The sequence below is a fragment of the Mus musculus genome, chromosome 10 (assembly GCF_000001635.26).
Source record: "Mus musculus strain C57BL/6J chromosome 10, GRCm38.p6 C57BL/6J".
Lineage (NCBI taxonomy): Eukaryota > Metazoa > Chordata > Mammalia > Rodentia > Muridae > Mus > Mus musculus.
This window is the reverse complement of record NC_000076.6, coordinates 126,179,060-126,188,008: the sequence shown is the minus strand read 5'-3', so window position 1 is coordinate 126,188,008 and position 8,949 is coordinate 126,179,060. Positions and strand designations below refer to the sequence as shown.

Genomic DNA, 8,949 nt, shown 5'->3' with positions numbered 1-8,949 from the left:
TTTATCAGCTGGGGAGCACACATGTCTATTCACTCTCTCACTGTTACACATCTGCTGAGGCTATAGCAGTGTTATGAGTTTCTGTCTCTATCTGGACTGGCTGCATCCAGCAAGATGCAAGGTGTGGGAACTAAAGGGGGCTGGGGAAGGAGTGGGCGAGGATACCCCATGTCCAGCCAGAGTTCCTCCTATGTTCTGGGCAGACAGATGCAGGAGGGCTGCCAGACACTTTCCACTCGTCTCCAGGTGGGCATCTAAGACACTGACCCCAGTCGACTAGGGTGGGGGATGGACAAGGGGCAGCCCCCAACTGGGAACCCCAAGGTGATACCCTGTAGCTTCGGGGTTATGGGAGAGAGGGCAGAGGGAGAGAGGTTCCCACGTAGGCGAGAGTCCTTAGTCCGGGCCTTGATGAACAGACAGTCTATGGTTTTAGAGTTTTTATTGTAGAAACGCAGGGGGAAAGAAAAAAGGTAGAAAGACAGAGTGACCAGCCATGGCCAAGAGGAGAGAAGGGGGAAAGAGAAAGAGAGAGAGAAGAAAGGCTAGAGAGGAAGAGGGAGAGAGAGGAAGAGAGTGAGAGGAGAGAGAAGAGGAGAATAAGGGGAGTGAGAGAGCGAGGAGGAGCCAAACAGCCCCTCTTAAAGTATGCTGCTATTTTTTCTGTTGCTAGGTAACTGGGAGGAGTCTTGCCTGAAGGTCAGAAGCTTGGGACATTGCCTACATGACTACTAACCATGCTTCTCTTGTGGGGCTGAGGGGGCGGTAACTTCAACAGGAGCCAGGGTCAAGGAGACATGAGAGAACTCCTTCTGTTCCATGTAGGTGAATTATCACCACCGAGTCCCGGGGTTCCACACTTCAACTCAACTGGAAACCAGACTGTCTTTGCATAGCCCAAAGCCCCACAGCAAGGGACCAGGCCATTATAACCCTGCACAGGAGTAGTTAAGATATAGGACACACCAGGTGACAAAGGGTCATATACAAAGGACCCAAGTCATCTGGAGAGCTCCCAGGAGAATGGGCCATCTAAAGGGAAAACTGAACGCTGATATTGAGCAAGAGAATTAACAGAGAGAAGGGAAGGCTAGTGGGGCCCTGAATATAACACTTCCCTTGTATTATGGCTTGTATATGCTTGGCCCAGGAGTGGCACTATTAGAAGGTGTGGCCTGGTTAGAGTAGATGTGTCCCTGTGGGTGTAGGCTTTAAGACCCTCATCCTTGCTACGTGGAGGCCAGTATTCTGCTAGCAGCCTTCAGATGAAGACGTAGAATTCTCAGCTCCTCCTGTACCATGTCTGCCTGGATGCTGCCATGTTCCCACCTTGATGTTAGTGGACTGAACCTCTGAACCTGTAAGCCAGCCCCAATTAAATATTGTCCTTATGAGAGTTGCTTTGGTCATGGTGTCTGTTCACACTCTAACTAAGACACCTTGTCAACCAACTAGCATGTGCGAAGCCCTGGAGATTGTGCGAACTGCATGGAGCTGTAAGGCTGAACTAGATGTAGACACCAGACTACAGAGTGTGAGGAAAGAGGCGGGGAGATGTTGTTAGAAGCTAATCAATGACCAGATCAAAAAATCCCATTGGAAAAAAAAATCATATTGGTCCCACTTGTGCGCCCGGGAAACCCCGTTGTTCCCTTTACCCTGGCTGGTAGTGTGGAGACCACACAATGCCTCAAGTTACTGTAAAAGATGTTAACCAGCAGGAGTTCGTCAGAGCTCTGGCAGCCTTCCTCAAAACGTCCAGGAAGCTTAAAGTCCCTGAATGGGTGGACACAGTCAAGCTGGCCAAACATAAAGAGCTTGCCCCATATGATGAGAACTGGTTCTAACACGAGCTGCTACCACAGCACGGCACCTGTACCTCTGCGGTGGTACAGGGATTGGTTCCATGATCTACGGAGGACTGCAGAGAAACGGTGTCAGACCCAGCCACTTCAGCAGAGACTCTAAGAATGTGGCCTGCCGGGTCCTCCAGGCCTGGTAATGGCTGAAAATGGTGGAAAAGGACCAACATGGGGTCGCAAGCTAACACCTTGGGGACAGAGAGATCTGGATAGTATCGCTGAGCAGGTGGCAGCTGCCAACAAGAAGCATTAGAACAAAGAATGCTGGGTTAATAAATTGCATCATTCACGAAAAAGAAAAAAAGAAAAGAAATCATGTCTCCACTTAAAAATCTATTATTAAGGTGTTTTACTTCTTCCTGGAGTCTGTAATTTTAATTGGAGTAGCACATTTGTGTTTATAAGCCCACTGCTAAGGGATCTCTATACCTTACTGATTGCATGAAAGCAGAGCTTTCAATCTTGCTGTCTGTGTTTTGATTTATTTCCTGAACTAGACTATGAGTTCCCACAAAGCAGGCGCCTTCTGTTTGGAATTGGTACCCATCTGAGGACGTGGGACATTCCAGTAACGGGTTGAACACAAATGGTTTTGTTTTCTTCAGTACACCTACACTAGGAACATTCTCACAAGCTATGCAAAGAAGGATGCTGTTCAATGTGGGATTGGAAACCACCAACAATGCTTCCCCAGGGCCACGGGATGAAGAACGTTCCTTAGTGGGAACTATTCTTGTCTGTGGGTGAAAAACTCATACTCGTGACTCTGTCAACAGTGTTAAGTCATCGTGGCAACAGCAAACAGAAGCACAGCACAGCAGTCCTGCCCACCCTGCAGACATAATGCAGTGTCTCCTTTGTCTGCCCTGCCAGCCTATTGACCAGACAAAGCAACTGGGATGTGTGATAATAATATGTCTTTGCCTTATGTAGTTCTTTCTGCTTTCTGTGAACTTCATGTACATTAATTAATTAACCATCAAGTCCATTCTGAGGTGAAGAAACAAATATAATTATCCCCATTTCACAGATAAGAAATTGAAGATGTAAAGCCATAGCTTGCTGTCGATTGGTTTGCCAGTCAACGCTGGGCTCAAGAGTAAGTCCCAGAAGGCCACTCCATAGACCATTAGCTGAAATTTCCTCAAGGAGAAAACTAACCCCAAAGTCTTGGATGGAACAGGGCTCAGAATCACTGTGAGAGAGCAAATATGGTCACCAAAATTGGGCTCTCACTTCTCCTTTTCCCCGTGGGGTACAGAATCAATTTGATGGCTCTCTTGAGTACTGAGACCTCCTTGGCCATATAAAGGCTGGAGTGACATAGTTCTCTCCCCTGGAACAGAGCCAGCAGGCAGTGGGCCTCCACAAATGTTGATGGTTGCTGTAGGCGTAAGGTTTGTCTGTATAGTAATGTACATATTTTCACAGTCGTCCTTTGAGGAATGTCCTCTCTGCAAAGGTTAATGACTCCACGATAATGAGAGACAGCATAAGTCTGGGAGGCACGGGTGTGTCTAATATCTCAGCAAAATGGGAGAATGCTGTGACATTCAGGACAGCCCTTAAGGCTGTGGGAAAGAACTATAAAAACATGAGTTCAAAAATATATAGTTTCTCAACTATGCAAAATGTAAGGACACAATATGAATTATATGAGGGATTTTGTGGACCTAAAAAACAAAAACAAAAACAAAAAAAAAAAACAGGCAATGCACTATGAGCCAGCTTGTCAGAAAGATACTAAGGAAGGGGATAAAGAGATTTAGGGAGTGGTGATAACAGGGCAAGATCCCACCCAGCTACTTTTTTTTGTTTGTTTGTTTATGCTTACAAAGGCAGATCGATTTCTGAGTCCAAAGTCAGCCTAGAACAGAGAGTTTAGGTCCAGGCCCAGACATGGTAGGAATGGTAATTTCAGAGCAAGGTCCCACCCAGCATCTTACTGTCTGTGCTTGCGTTTGCTGACTCTTTCTAAGAATCATGAGGGCTGGGGTTTGGGATGCTGATTCATGAGATAATCAAAAGGGAACCTGGAGTAAATGACTGAATTGATATGTAAATAAAAGACTGGGCTTTTGATCTGTAGGGAAAAAGCTGTAGCAGAGAGGAGAGAGAGAGAGACAGACAGACAGACAGACAGACACAGAGAGAGAACAGTCTGACAAGACCATTAGCTTGAACCCAAGATTTGACTTTGAGTTTTTTGTCTCAGTGCTCCCAGACACCTCTTCCTCAGAGCCCCTCTCCAAGCCGAGGCTGGTCCTTGGCACCTGAGATCAAACATTAACCTTGGAGCTAGAGCCTGTCCAAGAGTGACCTGTTCCCTTAGGTGTAAGTGAATTTCTCTTTGCAGGCAAATCACTCTTTGAGGAAGCCTAGAGTACTGGCTGGTTTGGTGTGTCAACTTAATAACAAGCTGGAGTTATCACAGAGAAAGGAGCCTCCCTTGAGGAAATGCCTCCATGAGATCCAGCTGTAAGGCATTTTCTCAGTTAGTGATCAAGGGTGGGAGGGCCCATTGTGGGTGGTGTCATCCCTGGGCTGGTAGTCTTGAGTTCTAGAAGAAAGCAGGCTGAGCAAACCAGGGGAAGCAAGCCAGTAAAAAGCACCCCTCCATGGCCTCTGCATCAGCTCCTGCCTCCAAGTTCCTTCCCTGTGTGAGTTCTAGTCCTGATTCCTTTGGGGATGAACAGCAATGTGGAAGAGTAAGCTGAATAAACCCCACCCCCAACTTGCTTCTTGGTCATGATATTTTGTGCAAGAATACAAATCCTGTCTAAGACATCAAGGCACTATTCAGCGGTATTATGCTTCTGACCCCTCAGAGATGCCCCATGTCTAGAATCTCGGCCATGGATAAGCTTGACTGAAAAGTAGACATTTCCTATTCTTTCCCCTTTGTGGCATTTGTCAACTGGTCATAGCTTGTGGCATGATGTGCTTATTTCAAAGTGGGCATTAGAAGAGATGCTCATTTTGGACTCAGCTTATTAGAAAAGCTTGGGACTACTAGTTGAATAAGTTGGTTTTTAAGGCACATAATGTTACAGCTTTCAAATCTAGAGAAAACAACCAGGAATCTAAAAAGCTTAGTCTATAGTGAGCTGCAGAAAGATGTACAGAGGCAGATAGGAGATAAACCATGAAGTAGGCAGGGCGCCAGATGTTCAGCAGCCCCAAGACTTGGAATATGGCCTGATGATATTTAATGAACCCTCAGAGCTGTGGCCTAGCCATGTTCTTTGGTGTTCATGGGTAATGCTAATTGAATATTATTTAATAATAAATTATTTATAGTATTTGCTACATTCTGGGTGATTTGCAGTCAACAAGACATCCCTTGAAATTAATTTGGCTACTTTATTATAAGTCAATTAATTATTTAAAGGTTCCGTTTTAGCTATTCTCTCTCCAGTTTGGCACTTATACTGTGATTTCTGTATATGCAAATGCTTCTGTAGGAAGAACCTCCCAGAATCTCTCCCTACTGCCTCCCTCCATAGCTCCACCTCCTTCCTGCAAGCCCCTCCTGCCTTTCACTACTCTTTGGGTGTGGATAAAGGAAGCTGGGAGCAGGACAGGGGTGAGAAAGGAGGAGCCCTGCCCTGAGGCAGCTGTCTTTTCATCCTCATGTTAAGAATGAGTTACACCTGCTTCCTCAATAGAAACAGGACATCCAAGATGCTCCTTTCACCGAGCCACACTCTTTGTGGTTTTTATATACACTACCTTATCTACTGATTATCAAATCCACTAAGTACTCTGATCACTCAGAAAGGATTAGAAGATAAAACACAATTTTCCATTTTCTCATGGTGTCTTTATTTTTACTTTCTTTCTTTGTTTTTAGAGATATAAGTCTTTTTTTAAAAAGATTTATTTATTTTATGTGTATGAGTACACTGTAGCTGTCTTCAGACACACACAAATGTCTTCAGACATTTGGAAGAGGGCATCCGAGCTCATTACAGATGGTTGTGAGCCACCATGTGGTTGCTGGGATTTGAACTCAGGACCTCCGGAAGAGCAGTCAGAGCTCTTAACCATGGAGCCATCTCTCCAGCCCCTTATTTCTACTTTCTTATAAGAAAAGAACTTAACAACCATCCAGTCAATCCTATTTATTTTTCAAATGGGGAAACCGAGGCTTAAGGTCACATTGATGGTGGAAGGGTAAGTTTACATCTCATGGTTCCCTGTCCACAAGATGGAGGGCAATGCGCATGTATTTAGTAGCCGGTCAAGTCTGCCTCCGCGCAAGGATACAGTCAGAAGCCCGCTGAGGATGTTCATGGCTTGAAGGGAACTACCTCTCTTCTATGCTTCTAAATGATGGTGTAAACTAGAAGAAGCAGGTGTGCACCTGTGTGAGGAGGTTTTTACTCTTTTCACTCTATCCACTGTCTTCGGGTTCATATTAGTGGGAACAAGACTTAAAAGAAAAAAAAAAACCTGCATAAATCATGTTTATCCCAGAGGCTAAGTTAGAGCATTCTCACAAGCCGAAGGTTACCTAGTTGTGTATCTTTGATGTAAAGCTCATGTAAAATAAAAAGGTTTAGAGTATAGAAGACTTCTGATTTGGGGCTTTAAAAATAAATACCCAGGATTCCCAAAGAAACAGGAAAGTCTGGTTTCAAACTATAAAGACTGAAATTATCAGCCACGATAACGCAATCAGGTCTTTCTGAGAAACTCCCAGGCTGCTTTGCGAAGAAGATTCACAGGGAAATCCTGGGCGCATCCCAGGCAAGCACCGGCGGTTGTGGTGCCTTCACTGTCCCCCGAGTGTGGCCCCTGCAGTCACTGTAGGACTGTAGATACCCATGGGTCTAAAGGGGACGATAGCAAAAGCCAAACAAAGCGCTTTCTACTGTGGCAGCCCCGCCCAGGCATGGCAGCTAGCACAAAGTGGTGGATTTATTCTTTGTTATATTTACAGTTTTAGATCGTCACCAAGGGTTCATGTCTCTAGTACATTGCTACTAGTAAGTTCTCAAATCCACTATTCATCCTTGAATCTATATTCAATTTGCACTGTCACTTTACAGATTTAAACTCAAATGTCACACAGAATAAACCACGGGATTGGTGGTTAAATTCTCCTGCGTAAAACTCTCGGAATTTCTTTCAAATGGTGTGTTGAAGAAGCATGAGTTAAATATGATTGACCACTTGAGAAAAGATTCCTTGTTGGTGGATATACACATGTTTATTATATTGAGAATGTTGTGTTCTTTGATAAATCTATGAAATATTCCAGGCCGTCTTAAATGGTGACATTAGAAATAAATTCAAGGACCCTGAACCGATGGGTCGAATTGAGGACAATTTAATGCCAAATCAAGCAAGCCATTCCTGAAGGCTGAAAAGAAGTAGTCATTTAAAGTCTTGTTATTATTTTTGAGAAAAAAAGTAATTTTTTTCCTGATTTTTGTCAACCAAAGAAATTTTAACATCTATGGTATACCATCCTGAGTTCTTGGAAAATATGAAATAAAACAACTTAGCCAATCACTAAGAAAATAAGAAATTTAAATGGAGAATAAGTTTGCTTTAGATAAAAATGACCAATTTCATTATATTTTAATAACTATTATAAAAATTGGTTTTTGAGGCACATGATGATTTTAGGGGTAGACTTATCTAATTTTAATAGGCAAGGGCAATTACCTTTAAAAGGAGCTGTTTTGAAGCCAAAATGAGATATCAAATAACAATTGCAAAATGAAATTCTGAATTATCAGCAAGGCAGAACTCCATTCTATCCTCCTGTAAGAAATGCACAGCTTTGTAACATTAAAAACAATTGTTCTCTGTAGGCGTGATTCATATTAAGAAAACCTCAACTATTTGAAGATGTTGTATTTGTTATATGTTATATTTGAAAAATAAAATCTGGAGCTGGAAATTGTGCTCAGGGCAGACTCTGAGCCCCATATGCACAGGGACATAGTGGTTCATCTCCCAACCCGGTACCCCCCCCCCCCCCGCAACATGCCAGAGAGAATGAATGAAGGACTCAAGAATGGAACCGGACAATGAAAAGGCACAGATTGGAAGGAAGAGGGGTTAGGGTTACAGCAATTTGCACTGGAAGAACACATGAGGCCCATCAAAGCAGCATTGCTCTGGAGTGGGGAGATTTGGCTTGATGCTGATTGTCCAAACAGGTTCCAATCTCTGTGAATATTATCTAGGTCACTTGTGCACCTATTTGTATATCTGTCTATTTCAGATAGATATACCTATTTGTATATCTGTCTATTTGGCTTGATGCTGATTGTCCAAACAGGTTCCAATCTCTGTGAATATTATCTAGGTCACTTGTGCACCTATTTGTATATCTGTCTATTTCAGACAGATATACCTATTTGTATATCTGTCTATTTCAGAAGTCAGTCTCTGAGATGCCTCTGAGCCAGTGAGATAACATTTAGAGAGGCAAACAGCAAAACACACAGCAGGAAACTGTGTCTTCAAAGTATTCGTTGTGTGTTTCTGAGCAGGACTATATAGTTCTGCTCCTCATACGAATCTTCTAGTCGTGTGCTTCATGGCATTTAGGTCAACAGAGGTCCACAAATAGCTGCCTGATAAATGGTCTCTAGGTGACGAGACTCATTTCCTTCGATCATCAAAGGATAATGAAATTATTTATGAGCATTCAATGCAGACATATATCATGACAGGGTGTTCATCTGAAGTGGTCTCTATGGGTGTTGTTTCTGTAGATGAGTGTGTGACCCGTGGATACCCACCCACATCCTCAAAGACAGCTCAGCCTTTTTCCTTGTCTTGCTCTTGTTACGCAGACGCTAGCATCAGCTCTGTGTTGCTCTGGAAATGCCACCATAGAATGAGCTCAGTTCACCTATTCCAAGAGAAGCTAACCACCAAGTTTCTGCTAACTACCAAGTTTCTGCTTATCGAACTGAAGGCTCTCACCCAGAGAGACCATGGGTTCACAAGCTAGAAAAATATCTGAAGGAGTTTTTAGGCAAACCGGGGCTGTTTGTAAGTGTAACTAGCAGTTTATGAAGCTGCCTACTGACAAGCTACAAGTGTTCATCATGAGCTTTCT

At 43.6% G+C, this 8,949-nt stretch overlaps 1 pseudogene; it reads left to right on the top strand.

Annotated features, from left to right (window-relative positions):
* The first annotated feature begins 1,685 nt into the window (after positions 1–1,685).
* On the top strand, positions 1,686–2,115 carry Gm4510 (annotated as a pseudogene).
* The last annotated feature ends 6,834 nt before the right edge of the window (positions 2,116–8,949 follow it).